The sequence below is a fragment of the Thamnophis elegans genome, chromosome 3 (genome assembly GCF_009769535.1).
Source record: "Thamnophis elegans isolate rThaEle1 chromosome 3, rThaEle1.pri, whole genome shotgun sequence".
Taxonomy (NCBI): Eukaryota; Metazoa; Chordata; class Lepidosauria; order Squamata; family Colubridae; genus Thamnophis; species Thamnophis elegans.
The window spans coordinates 36,450,961-36,468,892 of record NC_045543.1 but is presented as its reverse complement, the minus strand read 5'-3'; positions in this window follow the sequence as shown (position 1 = coordinate 36,468,892).

Sequence of the window (17,932 nt, the reverse complement as noted above, 5' to 3'; positions counted from 1 at the left end):
CGGGAATGTCTAGTAAATGCTGTTTTGTCACATCTTTTTGCCGGTCCTGTTCTATTCTCTCCAGATTGTTGGAGATTGGGGGGGGGGGGCGTTAGTTTTACTTACAGGTCTCTTGCCAACAAAGAGCTCCTCAATTCTTGGTTGTTTTGCTGTCTTCCCTGGAGGGAGAGATCCTGGGCTGGTGCCATGGCGTTTCTTTCTTTTTCCCATGCTTTTTTAATTCTCGGCAGCAACAAAAGTTTTTGTTTGTATTATGTTCTACACTGTTATCTCCACCCAAAAATGTTAATTAAATTAAAAAATGATCCAATGGGAGTACTAAAAATTGATAAAATAAAATAAAACCGGGAGGCACTACTGCAAACACTTTCCAGCTATGCAATGAATAATAAGTTGTCAAGAGAAGTCCACATAAGACTTATCAAGAAAATACTTAGAATACAGATTCTACAAATGGCAAGAGATGTTGGACTGCACTATTTCTGGAAGGATACAGGATGATGAAATGAAATGTCACAATAAAATTTAATTACATGTAGTTAAATTTTGAGTACTATGTATAAGACAAAGTAATAATAGCTATAGTCAAATAAATGATTAATAATGATAATAAATCATTTATATATACTAGATTGATAATATGAAATTTTATACAAACTGTAAGTGAGGATGATGGAGATGATGTTGAAAAACCTTTTTATAAAAGATAAACAATTCTATATAGAATATAATATAAAGATGTAATATCATTGGATGATTTCAGGAGGATGTAATGAAATGCCATAATATAAATTTACTTCAAATTTAATATGTTTCATATAAAAAGGATATAATAATAGCTATGCTTAATGGGTGTTTAACAATTATAACTATTTGTATATTAGATTGATGATACTAATAATGGTAAAAACATGGAATTTAAAATTATTAGAGAATGTTATCAATGCTAAAATAATAGAATGACAGAATAGGATATAAAAAATTCTTTATTATTGGATATATTGAAGATAATAAAACGAATCATTATAATATAAATGGATACATATTTAGAATACCTTGTTTAAAATGGAGAAACAATTGTGATAATCAAACAAATGAAGTATAATAATAATAATGTATACAAAGATATTTGATTGACAATATGTGATTTTTGATAAAGCTCAAGTGATAACTATGGAAAGGACGCAGAAAGACCTTGTAACCAATCGACACACTGTATGCAATTAAAAAGGTTTTTATGTTATATGTTTTGTGTGTTTGTGTTTGTTTGAAAATAAAAAAATATTTTAAAAAAATAAAACCATATCACATATAACCATATAATCAATTTGTTGTTCTCTGCATCTTTTCAATTTAAAGCTTCAATTTAAAGTTATAAGCATTAAGACTTGTGGACTTCAACTCACAGAATTCCACAGGAAGGCATGCTCAGTTCCGATTTAAAGCGACAACATTTGTTTTTCTCCTTTGGAAAGAAGTTTCCACCTTTCTTTTTCTTTCTCTTTCTTTCTCCCTTCCCCTCCTTTCTCCCTCTCTCTCTCCCTCCCTCCTCTCCCTCCTCTCTCACTCTCTCAAACACATACACAGAAGTTGGATTGGATATATCTCTCCTACCCCCTTCCCTCTCTCACTGCCTCTCAAACACAACACACACACATACAGAAGTTGAATTGGGTATCTCTCTCCTACCTCCTTCCCTCTCTCACTCTCTCTCAAACACGGCACACACACACAAACAGAAGTTGGATTGGATATCTCCTACACTCTCTCTTATTTTCTCAAACATAGCACACACACACACACAGAAGTTGGATTGGGCATCTCCCCCAATGGCTTGAAAGCAGATCCTTTGCCATCCCGCCCATTTCCTCGCTGCCTTCCCCAAACACCTCCCCCATTGCAAATGCAGTGTGCTGTCTGGGTGGGAAATGCCTGGAATGCAATAAATCCCACCCACTCACCTCCTGCTGCAGGCTGAGGTGAAAGATAAGGCAGAGAAACTGGAGGGGAGCTGATCAGCGCTTTCTGAAAGAATGGGGCTGGGGGAAAGTATGTGTGCTACACCATGCCCTTTTGCCTTGCTTCCCTTCTTCTGTGGTCTCAGTGCTCACTCATGCTCTCCCTCCCCAGTCTGGTTTGATTGCAGGTGGAGCCACATTGCTTTTTCAAACCTGTAGTCAGTGAAGCTGGGCTGGATTTTTGCATAGCTTTATCCAGCTGTCGGGGGAAGGGAATGACTTCCTCTCCAGGCCCCCATCCATTTTCCACACACACACAGCTGGATAAAGCTATGCAAAAAGCCAGCCCTCACTAGCGTCCAGCTTTACTGACTGCAGGCTGATTCAAACTACAGAAGGGAGGGAGAGAGCGAGGGAGAGAGCGTGAGCAAGCCAGGGCCCTTCCCTCCAGCCTTTGCCCAAAGCCCCGCACCGCACCAGGAGGATGAAGTTTGAATTCCTCCCTCCTTCCTCTGAACCACACATACCTTTTCCAGCTAATTCAGAGAGGGCTTCAACACCGATCTTGCCTCAGGTTCTCTGAAGAAACCCCACCCTTGCTTCCTTCTCTTTGAGAAGTGCCTTGCAAATGGGGGCAAGCCAGGGTTACGCCACCATGGAACGGGTATGCAAAAGTATGGCAAATTTCTGGCCCCGGTACACCCATACTGGTGTGTACTGGCCGGAACCATCTCTGCTGTATGAACAGTCATTAGCTGTATCCACAATGTGATACATAAGGAGGAGAGAAAAGCAAGGTAAGTGGGAAATGAAAATCAGATGATGGTGGGCAATCTCATCCTAAAACTGAATGCTGCCATTCTACTGGTAGAGGAGAGGAGGCACTAGGAGGAGAAAATAAATGATGGTAGAGTGATTTGTGTGACAATCTCAAGTTATCTCAGATGCTTGGAGTCTGTCTATAGGGAGCAGAGGCAAAGGTTTTCAGAAATGGGAGGAAGAGTTGCCATCAAGGCAAAAGTCAGATAAAACGGGGCCTGACTCTGGAGCAAGCAAACATATAAATCCAATAAAGGAGAATATTTGTAGCTCAGGTTTAAAATGAAGGGGCTTTGGTTCTCTCTGAGCTTCATTGTTTTCTTGCAGACATTTCATTACTCAAACTGTAAAATCATCAGTGGACACCACATTTGAAAAAGGACATGAGCAAACTGGAATCTCTTCAATGAACAGCAATCAAAATGTTACAAGACCTTGAAGAAAAACTTAATAAGAATATTTGAAGGCATTAAGTATGTGTAGTCTTGAAAAGAAAAGACTACGGAGAGTCTTGATATTCACTTCAGGGGGATGTCATATAGCAGACAGGGCAGAATTATTCAGAATTGTTCCAGGACAAGAAGCAAAAGGTAAAAGTAAAGGTTTCACTGTCAGTCATGTCTGATTCTAGGCCATGATGCTCATCTCTCTTTCTAGGCTGAGGGAGCCAGCATTGTCCAAAGACAATTTTCATAATCATGTGGCCAGCATGGCTACATACCAAAGATGCACAGAACACTGTTACCTTCCCACCGAAGTGGTTCCTATTAATCTACTTGTATTTGCATGATTTCGAATTGCTAGGTTGACAGGAGCAGGGGCAAGTAACTGGAGCTCACCCTGTTGAACAGAGCTTAGTTATCGAACCCTGGCTGTCAACTCTCCAACTGACAAGCTCAGCATCTTTAACTGCTCAGCCAGCATGCTCCCGTGGACAAGAAGCAGTTAACGATAAGGAATTTAATTTTTGTAGAATATTAGAAAAAAATACTAGCAATAAAAAAATCCTAGCAGACCCTCTAGGGAGATGGCTGAGATGTTTAAACAGAGGCTGAAATGTTGTAATACAGGTAATCCTTGACCTACAGCTATTCATTCAATAATCATTCCAAATTATAACAGTGTTGAAAAAAAAGACTTAATGACCCATGCCTGAAGTTATGGCAGTTGCAGTACCCTTACATACATGATCAAAATTTGTTTGCTTGGCACTTTATCTGCATTTCTGACAGGCTCTGCATCTCAGTTGCCCACCCAGCCCAGCAGCACTTAACTATTGCAGTGCATAGGCACTGCAACTCCTCCCACACACTTATCTCTACCCAATCTATGTCTTTTTGGTTGCCCTGCACAACAGTAATTTTTGGCAGCAGCGCAGAATTTACAGATTATAGATTAACAGAGTTGGAAGGGATCTTGTAGGCCATCTAGTCCAATGCCCCATCCAGCTGACCCTACATCATTTTTGACAGATGGCAGTCCAGTCTCTTCTTGAAAGCTTCCAGTGACGAAGCTCCCACAGTAAAGCTCCCTTTACTTCTGAAGGTAAGCTGTTCCATTGGTTGATTGTTCTCACTGTCAGAAAATTTTTCCAGGTTCAATCTCTTCTTGTTCAGTTTCCATCCATTATTCCTCCTTTGGCTTTCAGATGCTTTGGAAAATAGCTTGACCCTCTCTGTGGCAGCCCGTCAAACATTGGAACACTACAATCATGTCTCTCCTGGTCCTTCTCTTCACTAGACTAGCCATGCCCAGTTCATCATATGTTTTAGCCTCCAGTCCCCTAATCATCTTGGTTGCTCTTCTCTGCACTCTTTCTAGAGTCTCAACGTCTTTTTTATAGTGTGGTGACCAAAACTGGATGCAGTACTCTAGTGTGGTCTTATTAAGGCTTTATAGAATGGTATTAGTACCTCTCTTGATCTTGATTGTATCCCTCTGTTAACACAATTTAGGATTGTATTGGCTTTTTTTTTTGGCTGCCACCACCCACTGTTAGCTCATAATTAATTGGTTGTCCACTAAGACTCCAAGATCTCTCTCACAGTTACTGCTATTAAGCCTGATTTCACCCAGTCTATATGTGTACTTTTGGTTTTTCGTGCCTAAGACTTTACTTTTCTCTACATTAAATTTTATTTTGTTAGATAGGACCCAGTGTTCAAGTCTGTCAAGATCCATCTGGATCAGTGGTGGGTTTCAATTATTTTTAGAACCTATTCTGTAGGTGTGGCCTGCTTTTTGGGAGCGGCTTGGCAGTCATGTGACCAGATGGGAGTGGCTTGGTGGTTGTGTGACTGGGTGGGCGTGGCCACCTTGGAAAATGCGGTGAAACTCACTTAACAACGCTCTTGCTTAGCAACCAAAATTTTGGGCTCAATTGTGATAATAAGTTCTCTTTCTTTCTTTTTCTTTCCTTCCTTTTTCTTCCTTATTTCTTTCTTATGTCTCTCTCTCCCTCTTTCTTTCTTTCTTTCTTTCTTCGGCTGTTGGACAAGCCAATGTGGTGTGCGCTCCCTTCTCTTTGACAGCCGCCTCGTTTCCAATGGAGGGGGGATCCGTGCAGAGGAAAGTGTAAGGTTTGGTAATATGCTTAAGCCAAAAATGAATCAAAATGAAGACTTCAACGGAGGCTTGAAAAACAGAGAAAACAGACTTTATTCTTTGAAGTTAAAATTCTGGGTAAGAAGTTCCAAACCCATGCACAAGAGACATGGGAGGAAAGTACCACAAACAATCAATGATACTATGTCCATTCTTATACCCAAAAAAGTCTTTGTTCCATATATTCTAATTATTCTAAATTACTCTAGTCATATAATCTAACAACATTGTAAAACTCAAGTCATATATCCTAATTTACTAATTACTCTAAATCACTCTAGACATATAATCTGAATACATTGTAAAACTTCATTATATATCCTAACTTAGATTTACATCCTTCCTGGCAGTGTTTATGTTTTGTTATCATTTTCCTTCTCTGTTTGCTTGATTGCCCATTTGTCCCTTTATTAGCAGCACAAAAGGTGTGAGGATTGCTCTGGTATTTTTGATAGAGCATAGTTACTTGCTGATTCCTGGAGGAGGCAGGGTGGCATATGAAGGATTCAGATCTTATCACAGGAAGAATGCAATCGATTGCAGGGATATATTTTTTACAGATGCTTAGAAGGAAAATACTTTCACAGCAGTATAACATATCTATATACTACAACAGAACAGATACCTAGAATAACAAGTTTCTACTTTAATGAGATAATACTTATTACTTGTACTACTATTCCCTTCAAAGGAAAAATGCAAAAAATGCACCCAAAGGGTGACCTGTGCATTCTTGCCACGTGAATATGAAATTAAATTTCCAATCTTCTCTTCGTTGTCCTTTTAAACTCCTACATTACAAAACTTTATCACCATAAATACTTAAATTCTTTCATTTGTGTCTGTGGAGCTTTGTCAAGCCAGGAAGCAGATCCAGCTGAGGAGAGTTTTTAATTTATCTTGGCTTCCACTGAAAATACATCATTTAAAGTTATCTCCTCCCATTTATCATTAGACAAAGGGAATAACAGACTATTCTTTAATTCCTATGTTTTTCAAGCAAGACTTTTCTACCTCCATTCAGAGCTCCTTGTAATGAAAGTTTTCTTTTAAAATATAAGGTATTACTTTCATTCCCAGGCCGTTCCCCCTCTCCCCACCTAACTTCTCTTATATGACAAAAAGGGGTATAAAATTCAAGTCTGACAGAAAAAGGCTGACCTCCATGTGCTACAGACAACTTTATCAAATCTTCCCCCCTCCCCTCCCCCTTTTCTAATTGCACTTCACTGACAAATGACTAAAGGGCTTTAAGACCTTAGGATTCCAGAGTGAGCTAATACACGATGTCTTTGGTTATTGGGGATGTGGGGGAGGGAAAAGAAGAAAGCAGCCTCCTAACCTCCCTCCCTCCTCTGCCGCAGGTTTTCCAATGATCTAGAGATCATTGGGAGAAGGGCTGTATTCCCCAGAGGTTTTAAGAAGGAAGGCATGTCAGCTGTGACCAGGGGGGCATTTGCCCAGGTTCGCCTGGTACACCAGTTGCGTCCCTACCTGAACCGGGAGGCCCTCACAACAGTCACTCGTGCCCTTGTGACCTCTAGGCTGGAATACTGCAATGTGCTCTACATGGGGCTGCCCTTGAAGAGCATTCGGCGACTTCAGCTAGTCCAGAATGCGGCCGCGCGAGCGATTGTGGGTGCACCTCGCTTTACCCACGTTACACCTATCCTCCACGAGCTGCACTGGCTGCCTGTCGATCTCCGGGTGCGCTTCAAGGTGCTACTTATCACCTATAAAGCCCTTCATGGTAGTGGGCCTGGGTATTTGAGAGACCGCCTACTGCCAATTACCTCCACTAGACCGATACGATCGCATCGATTAGGCCTCCTCCGAATTCCATCTACTAGCCAGTGCAAACTGGCAACTACCCGGAGGAGAGCCTTCTCGGTGGCTGCTCCGACCCTCTGGAACGAACTCCCCATGGAGATTCGGACCCTCACCACCCTCCAATCCTTCCGCGCCGCTTTGAAGATCTGGCTGTCCCGGCTGGCCTGGGGTTAAGATTCCAACCCCACCCGAATTGTGTGACTGTTGTGCTCTCTTTTAATATGTTGTATTGTTTCCATATTGGAATACTGTTTGTCTTCCCCCCCTCCCTTTTTGAATTGTGAGCCGCCCTGAGTCCCCCCAGGGAAAAGGGCGGCATACAAATAAAGGAAATGAAATGAATGAAATGAAATGGGGGAAGTGACTCGCTAACAAACTGCACTTTCGTTTTATCTCTTGTCTCTTCTTTACATCGATCTGTTTAAATCACCTTCGGTATGGGGGGGAGGGGGGAAACAACACAGAAAGTATTGCCATTTCAATGATACTTTGTGGCAAGGGCACGTTAGTTGCGCCCTTTCCTGGCCTCTGTGTGCAGAGGCCAGCCTCAAAACGACTCTGAAAACGGCAAGCAGTGAATGGCAGCCACTTCCCTCTTCTAACAGCCCCCTCTCTGGGAAAGTCGCTTTTGTCACTTGCCTTTTGAAACGCCAGAGGGGCCAGCAGAGCCTGCCAGTTAAGTCTTCCTGATGTTAAACAAGAGAAACATCTATTGCTTCAGTGGAAAGGAAAGCAACTTCAGAGCTACCACTGGCGTCGGGCCAGCAAAGGCTTCCCAGTGGGTATACTTTACGGGGTGTGCGCACGCGCCTATGATTTCTATGGCATGGAGCCGCGGCAAGGCTGGCGATGATTCTGGAGCCCATCCAGGAAGATGAGGAATGCAAGGGAGACCCCTCCCCCTGTGGATGGGCTTCGGACCAGCAGAGACTCGTCCTTCTTTTTAACCAGGCTGCTGTCAAGAGAGAAGAGTTCAGTGCACACCATGTGGGCTTGTACAGCAGCTGAAGAATAGGAGGCAAGGATTCACATGCTGCACAAGCCCACGGGCATGCACTGCCCTCTTCTCTCTGACAGCCTCATGGTTTGCTGAATCTGGCGCAGCGGCAGGATTCTTGCCTTCGCTAAGAACTTCGCTGGCCATCACTGCGCTGGAAAGAAGCTGGTTTTTGTAAAGAACCTTCCCCTCCAGAGAGCCCATGCCAGGAGACAAAAGGGGGCGGGCTGGTTTGAATGCAGACGAACGGGTGGCACGAGGAGACAGAAGGGACAAAATACTGTCCATTTCCCCATGTTCAGAAAAGCAACTCTGGAAGGTCCTTTGGTGGCGGCAGGCATCCTAGAACCTGCCTGCTAGCAAAGGACCTTCCCGGAGTTGCTTTTCTGAGCATGGAGAGACAGAAGGGACAAAATACCATCCGTTTCCCCATGTTCAGAAAAGCAACTCTGGGAAGGTCCTTTGGTGGCAGCAGGCGTCCTAGAACCTGCCTGCTAGCAAAGGACCTTCCCGAAGTTGCTTTTCTGAGCATGGGGAGACAGAAGGGACAAAATACCATCCGGGTATACAGGGCTGGGGCAGGCGTTCTGGAACATGCTTCTGGGTCCAGTGACCAACCGGTTCGTGAGAACCGGGGTGGACCGGCAGCAACCCACCACTGATCTGGATCTTGAGCCTAACATCTAGGGTGTTGGCTATTCCTGCCAGTTTAGTATCATCTGCAAATTTGGTAGTTCACCTTCTATTCCCTCATCTAAGTCATTTATGAAGATATTGAAGAGTACCGGACCTAAAATGGGACTTTGTGGTACCCCACTGTTTCCTTTCTTCCATATAGACATAGACCCAAAAAGGACTACTCATTGAGTAAGGTTTGTCAGCCAGCTACGAATCCATCTTCTGATGATGCTATCTATCCCACTTTTTTCTAGCTTACCAAGAAAGTAAGTTCTGGTCTACTTTGTCAAATGCCTTGCTGAAGTCTAAGTATATTATGTCCACAGTATTTCATTGATCTACTACTTTAGCATTATGTTGGAAGAATGAAATAAGATTGGTTTGGCATAATCTGTTTTTAACAAACCCATGCTGACTTCTAGTTATTACTTTACTCATTTCTAGATGTTGGCAGATCTGTTTTTTAATTATCTTTTTCAGTATCTTCGTGGGTATTGATGTTTGGCTGATTGGTCTGTAGTTTCTTGGGTCTGTTTCCCCCACTTTTTTTGAAGATGGGAACCACATGAGTTCTTTTCCAGTCCTCTGATAGTTCTCTGGTGCTCCAGGAGTTTTGAAAATGTGGTGTAGTGGCTCTGATATGACATTTGCCAGCTCACTTAGAACTCTGGGATGTAATCCATCAGGTCCTGGTGATTTGTATTCATCAAGATCAGATAGGTGTTCTCTTACCATTTTCTTGCTTGTAATGTTTTTGGTAGGTTGGACTATTGTTTCCTTTTGCGTGAAGACCAACGCAAAGAATGATTTAAGTAGCTCTGCTTTCTCTCTATTGCCTTTTACTTCCTTGCCATTTTGTCTCTTTAGTGGACCAACTGTTGCCTTGATTTTTTTCTTGCTATTTATATGTTGGAAGAATCTTTGTGCAACCATGCTGGTTTCCTCTTAGATTTCTTCTTTTTCTTTCTCAGTGGTATTGTGCTGATATGGGCTTTTATGATTATATTTTTCAGAGTTTCCCAAGATTCTTGAGTTGTTTTCCCCTTTAGGATTTTCATCCAAGGAACATTTCCCAAGTTCTCTCTGAGTTTATTAAAAATCTTTTAAAATCTAAGACTCTGGTATCATTATGTTCTATTGCTTGTGTTTGTGTTATGTTGAATTCTAGTATGATATGATCACTCTCACCCAAGGTTCTTGTGATTTCAACTCCCTCTATCACTTCTTCTCTGTTTATAAGAATCAAGTCCAGTATGGCTGTCTCTCTAGCCTTCCTTTACTTTTTGGACAACTAGGTTGGTCAGGAACCTATTCGATTTATCACTTGGTGCAGAATTAGTCTTCCAATTGATGTCTGGGTAATTGAAGTCCCCCATTACTATTGTAGTATGTTTCCTACATATATTTCATAGTTGGCAAAAAGTAGATCTATTTTTTTTCTGCTTGGTTAGGTGGTCTATATACTTATGGCAATGTCATTCTTTTTTTTCTTTTACATTGACTCATATCCATTCTAGGAGGTTTTCATCTTTGGTTCCATGCATTTCTGTAGCAATGTAGTGGTCCTTTACATACAGTGCAACTCCACCTCCTCTTTTATGGGGTCTGGTTTTTTTGAACAGTTTGTATCCTTCTATCAGTATGTTCCAGTCATGGGTTTCGTCCCATCAAGTTTCTGTTATTCCAATTACATTATATCTACCTTCAGATATTAATAGTTCAAGTTCACATTCACGTTCACCCTGTTTGTTCCCCAAACTTTGTGCATTTGTATATAGGCACATGAGATCTTTATGTCTGACTCTGGGTATGCTTCCTATGTCTTCTAGTTGGTATTTGAGCTTGTCTTCCTTGCCATTCCTCCTTATCTCATTATTTGACTTGTTTTCTAGGGATTTTTGCTTGGAATTCGCTCCTGGAGACTGGTGACCCTCCCCCCTCAATTTTAGTTTAAAGCCCTCGTGATAAGTTGAGCCAGTCATTTTCCAAAAGCATTCTTCCCAGTCTTTGTGAGATGCAGCCCATCCATTGCCAAAAGCCCATCATGGAGGTAGTACAGACCATGGTCCAGAAATCCAAATGTTTTTTGGTGACACCAACCCTTTATCCAGTGGTTCACTTCTAGAATCCTTTGTTCTCTTACTGGATGTTGATCTTTCATTGGCAGTACAGATGAAAAATTTGTGTACCTAACTCCTTAACTTTCTTGCCTAGCTGCTCGTAATCATTCAATATTGTTTTCAAATTCTTTTTTGTGTCATTTGTCCCTACATTTAATAATAGAAAAGGGTAGTAATCTGTGGGCCTAATTATTTTGGTTAGGTTCTCAGCCATTTCCTTGATTTTTGCTCCAGAGAGCCAACATACCTCCCTAGATTGTATTTGCGGTCTGCAATGGCTGATTCTGTTCCTTTGAGAATAGAATCTCCTATCACCAATATTCTCCTTCTTTTTTTATGGGGTACAGTACAGTAGTCAGTCTGGTATTGATCTCCGTAATGGTCGATGTAGGACCAGACCCGATTGAGAAAGTAAGCCAACTTCTCCAGGGTTCCATCAAAGTTGCTCTGAACTTCAGTGGTGGAGCAGCTGGGGGAGTGGCTGGTGGAGCAGGTGGCAGCACCAGCTCTGGCATCCATTGATATTGCACTCACCCCTGGCCAGGGTAGAAGGCCCAAACAAGAGGGATTTGCTTGGTGGGTGGCAGCCTGAGGACTGGTTGGTGAGGTGGGGGGATCCTGGTCTCGGCAACCCCATCAGTTCCACTCACTGTACTGCATCGAGTCCTGCAGGAGCTGTCATCCTGGTGGATTGGGCCTGGAAAGGGAGGTGAGTGCGCTCTTCATCCTGCGCCACGTGAAATGAAGCCAGCGCTGCACTCTGAGCACTTGTGGGCCCTGGGTCTGGAAAGGTAAACATAGGCTGAGCGAGGATCCATCCACTTTGGTACCCTCCGCTTCCCCCACCACACACTCAGAAGGGGAGCATATGGTCTCAAGGTAGGCTCTCGAACTGGTCCCAGTAGCTCGCTCCCTGATTGACATTTTCTCCCCCATCTTCCATGAGTCTTTACACCACTTGGATATTGGGTTGGCTTAAGACTCTGGACCCCGGACAACACCCCGGAGGCCAGGGAGCTGGGTAGAATTTTAAAGGAGATTTGGGTTAATGTCAGGGTTCCAAGTAAAACCCCAACCAATGAAGACTCCAAGGCAGGCGATTCCTCAAAGTTCCAATTTATTGAAGATGTCATATTGGCACATCTGGGAAAACCCAAATTTGAAAGCTTCCAGTTTTCCTCACCTAAATGAAAGTCAAAGTTCCATCCCCTGCACCTACATGTCCATCACACAATTCAATCGCTCCACTGTCCCAACAGTCACAGCTATCCAGGTGGAGGCTGAACATCCTTGACTCCCAGAGAAAAGAATGTTGTTATGGCTATATATTTCAAACAGCTCACAATCCCCTCTCCCGATTTCCCAGCCCTGAAGATCGAAAAGAAAAGAAGTCCTTCAGGGCTGACAGGTTCTTTTAAGGGTATAAAGTTATTTAGGCTGAAGTACAGACCTGGGGCCTTCAGTAGTTTTAGTCTACCATTGCCCTAGGCCTCAATTTCAGCCTAACTACACCAGCACTATTCCACTAAGCCCTAAGTGCTCCTGCCTTCTGAACTTCACAGGATCTGTTACATCCTGCTCACCTTCAGCCATTTTTCTCCTGCTGCTGACAAATGAGCTCGATTCCACCTCACATTACTCTCTATGCCAGCATCAGATTCTCCCAATCCTCATTCTGATCATGAATCAAGACACATCATGTGATTTGGAGAAGGCCTCAGGATTCCAAAGGACCACATAATAGGAGGTTGGCATGGAGAATGGGAGGAGTGGATGGGAGGATTTGGTAGTGGATTCCTACAAAGGTTGGAATTGTACTACATGAGTTCTATGGTCTTTCCAATCCTTACCTTTTATGTTTCTGTGATAAAGTCCTAACAATCTTCTATTTTCACTAACTTGACTGCACATTTCTTGGACAAACATCTTAATATTTTACCCAGAATATAATAAATTAGTGACCATTTTGGGAAAATCATTTTTTAAATGGCAGACCTTCAGAAAAAATAGTAATGTAAAAGTCCCTAAAAAATAAGAGGATTTTTCCACTAGTTATTGCAAGAGAGATAGTGTATATACAGCTGTTCAGCATAGAGATTTGCCTTGTTTCCTTTCCCTTTTATATATTTCATATAAAATAAAGGAAGCCTGAGTGTTATTGGTTGATCAAAGAAGGCAGTCATATGTTTCTGACACTTTTATAATGGGCTAAATTAAAAGAAACAAATCAGCTGTGTAACATTTTGCTAACATCTTAAAAAGACAGCATTTTATTCTCCTTTTTGGTGCAAAACAACTCAGTGTAGAGTCTTACATAAAGAGCAACATGAATGAATGAACATGAGGACAAACTTGGTAATAACATCAATAGATGTTTAATCTAGGGGTCAGATGAAAACCAGTTACTTATTATTCCATGATATCAAAGAAATAATAAAGCAGCTTCTTATGAGGCTTCCAGATATTTAAAGCTTCACATCCTTAGTTTAGCAAACTGGAGTATAACTGTACAGTGCTTGGCTAGAGCCATAATTTGAAGTTTTTTCTGGAGTTTTTATTTAAAAGTATAGATTATCGTATTTTTTCTGTGTACTTGAAGATTGTATATGAATTTTCAGTTGTTAAAGCTGTTAAAAGATCCAACAATGGAATTATCTTGTTTTAATTTTGAAGAAGATTCAATATCCAGTTGCCCATTTGGAGTCAATGGTAATTCTTTCAGCCAGTTCTCTCACCTAGATCATTCCCTATTTGATTATTCTACTGCAAATGAAGCCTTTGCCTGCTTACCTGCTCCTTTTCAAACATTTTCTCCTGATATGCCAACACCAGTTTCAGACTTTGGTAACCAGATTCTGCAATTTGAAGGTAATGCTGAATTGGACAATTCCTCACTGATTCAATGTGATGAAAGTGATTGGCAATATAACTCCCATAAAATTATTTCAGACCAATCTCACAAAAGAGAAAGGCATGCTGCCAACATTAGAGAACGAAAGAGGATGCTTAGTATTAACTCTGCTTTTGAAGAACTCAGAGGCCATGTACCAACTTTCCCTTATGAAAAACGTCTCTCCAAAATTGACACCCTCAGGCTCTCTATAGCATACATTGCATTGCTTAGTGATATCTTAAAATCAGGTTCTGATCCTAAAATGTATGTGCAAGAATGCATGAAAAATGAATATAAGGGTCATCAAGATGCAATCTGGAATACAAGCGGTAAGTATAAAAATATTTTTTTTAGAGAATAGTATGAATTTGTTTCCACTGAAAAGAATAATGTATATGTTTAGTTTATTTGATTTGCTTATCTAATCAGTGTTCAAGCATTGGAGAAATAAGGGAAAGTATTTGTACATTTCCTTTCCCTCCCTCCTTTTTTCTTTCTTTTCTTTCCTTCCTTCCTTCCTTCCTTCCTTCCTTCCTTCCTTCCTTCCTTCCATCTTCGTTCCTTTTTCTCTCTTCCCTCCTAGTGATTGCCTAGACAAATCTCTGCATTTTTTCTAGGAACATTTGGGAAGTGGACGGACTTAGCCTCTTTCTTGGGCTGAGATAAAATGACTGGCCCAAGGTCACCCAGTTGGTTTTGTACCTAAGGCTGCATTAGAACTCAACATCTTCTAGTGATGCTTTACCTGCAACAGCAAACTGGGTCTTTTAAAGATTTACTAGTGCTGCATATTTAAATGGATTTGAATAAATATTTATGAAAAAATCCTTTTAAAATGTCATATTTAAAGCATGTCTTTGCATTTGTGAAAGAGATAGTTCAATTAGAAAACTATCATTCTGATATTAAATCTTTCCTACAATAGACCCCCATAGGCTATAGAAATCATAACCTATGTTTTTTCTGTATTGTCAATTTTACAAGGATAATCAGTACCAGGTGATAACTGCTTTTATTTAAATTTCCAGAGCACTCTGATAGCATTTATTTGTGCCTAATTTTTAAAAGAAGCAAAACATATGCTACTTTTATGTGTAAACTTTGTCCACAAATGGTTGCTAATAGTTTTAATTTATTAGGGGATAGTTTTGTGTTATTCACTTTTTGTTTGTATTTTTATTGGTCAATGCTGAAATAAAGTTCTGTTCTAGTGTCGTAATTAATTCGTAAACATATAATTCTAGAGTATGTAGGTTTCCTGATTTATGTGTTATGTTATATTTATTAACTAGATATTGAAATAGCAGACTTGTTTCTGTTCGATATTCATATTCACAGATTTAAAAACCAATAACATAATGTTAGGGAATTGCACAGCTGGTGTCCAAATGGAGTGAAAGATGCTGACAAGAACTATGGTTTTATATATATTTATAAATATATTGATGATAGTATTTTAAGGTGACCAGATTTTCAGATTGGTAAAGAGGGACACCTTTGACCGGGGGGGGGGGGGGCTTGATTAAAAATTTTATACGGAGCAACAAAAATTTTCATACAACGCAAAAATTGTATTGTAATATTTTTTTTATTTCAACATAACTACAATTTACAAATATAAATTGTAACTGTTGCCAAACATCAAAATTTTGATCACGTGACCATGAGGATGCTGCAACGGTCGCTAAGTGTGAAAATGGTCGCTAAGTGTGAAAAATGGTCATCAGTCACTTTTTTCAATGCCATTGTAACTTTGGTCACTATACCACCTTTCTTGCCACAGTTCTTAAGTGAATAACTGCAGCTGGTATTTTGTATTTTGGATAGAATCTTTTTTAAAATAGTCTAAGACAATTTAAAAAAAGATTCTACCCAAAATACAAAATACCAGCTGCAGTTATTCACTTAAGAACTGTGGCAAGAAAGGTGATATAATGGGCTTAGTGACCAAAGTTACAATGGCATTGAAAAAAGTGACTGATGACCATTTTTCACACCTCATGGTCACGCGATCAAAATTTTGATGTTTGGCAACAGATTCATATTTATGATGATTTCAGTGTCCTAAGGTCATATAATCACCTTTTGACAAAGTCAAATGGGGAAACCAGATTCACTTATGTTACTAACTTATCAGCTGAAGTTATTCACTTAAGAACTGTGGCAAGAAAGGTGGTATAATGGGCTTAGTGACCAAAGTTACAATGGCATTGAAAAAAGTGACTGATGACCATTTTTCACACTTAGTGACCATTTTCACACTTAGCGACTGTTGCAGCATCTTCATGGTCATGTGATCAAAATTTTGATGTTTGGCAACAGTTACAATTTATATTTGTAAATTGTAGTTATGTTGAAATAAAAAAATATTACAATACTATTTTTGCGTTGTATGAAAATTTTTGTTGTTCCGTATAAAATTTTTAATCAAGCCCCCACCCCCAGGCAAAGGTGTCCCTCTTTACTGAAAATCTGTCACCTTGCTTTTTAGGATGCTGTCTAGATTTGCCATAGCTTTCCTCCCCAGGAGCAAGCGTCTTTTAATTCCTTGGAATTGGGTATGTCTAGTTTAATGAAAAGAAGGACCGAGGTATTGTATTGTGGTTGCTGCAATTAATATACTTAATAACTCCATTTTTATTCTTTATTTTTTAATAATAATTTTCATAACAGTTGCTCCTGTTTTTGTAATTACTGTTTTATATTATTATTTTAGTGGATTGTTGTCACCCCTGAGAGTCATTTCTATTGAGATGTACACATTTGAACAATAAATGTATTTATTTTCATATTTAAGGAAAGGGATCATCTATAAACTAAGCAAAGGTGTAGCTTCCAAGATGTGCCCTTGGGATCTTGAAATTGGTGGGAATCTACTCAGAGATTAATTGAGCAAAGCTTAATAACAGGGAGTTCTTAACTTAAATCCACACAGAATAAAACTATTTTAATAAATCCTATGCACAATAAATAAAATATTATTTTAAAATACATTAAAAAAGAAAAGAAAAAAACCCACTTACCAGCAGGCTTACACTCCAAGTAAACCCAGAATGATGTAGATGTTAATTTTTAGTGATTTTTAGTGATTTTATTAATATTTATAGGCCGCCCTTTTCCCTGAGGGGATTCAGGGCGGCTTACATAAAATAGGGAAGGGAGGGTACAAGACAATAAACGCAAAACAATACATAAGAGTAAAATAGTACACAACATTCATTCATCATTCGGGTGGGGACAGGTTATAATCTTTATCCCCAGGCCTGATGGGCTAGCCAGGTCTTAAGGGCTGTGCGGAAGGTCTGGACGGTGGTGAGGGTACGAATCTCCACGGGGAGATCGTTCCAAAGGGTCGGAGCTACTACTGAAAAGGCTCTCCTCCGTGTGGTTGCCAGTCGACACTGACTGGCAGATGGAACTCGGAGGAGGCCTAATCTATGCGATCTAATTGGTCGCAAGGAGGTAATTGGCAGGAGGCGGTCTCTCAAGTACGCAGATCCACTACCATGAAGGGCTTTATGGGTGACAAGTAGCACCTTGAAGCGCACCCGGAGATCAACAGGTAGCCAGCGCAGCTCGCGGAGGATAGGTTAATACAAAGAACTGAGCAAATTGAAATGGTGAAATTAGTCAGGGAAAAATGTCACCATTTTTCGGAGCAGTCCTCCAACCTTCGTGCCCCTCACCTCCAGAAAATCCAGGAAGTAACCTCTCTAGCCATTTCCTGCAGCTCTATGGTACTAGATCATTTTTTTCTTATAAAATGAGGTAAAAAGCGGCGCGGCGGGGGGGGGAGGTCCGTTTTGTTGCTTTAACGTTTTAATATCTTCAATGAAAGTACTGAGACAGAGAAAGAGAGAGAATTTAGACAGGGCATCTTTTGTCTTGCCCCGGTTAGGATTTCTTAAGCAAATCCACTGGGCTTTCAACATGAAGCTAGAAAATGATCGGGACTTTTTAAAAACGCGGTGGGAAACGGGAAAAATTGTTATAAAGCGTGATTGTCACGCTGAAATCGGGACATCTGGTCACC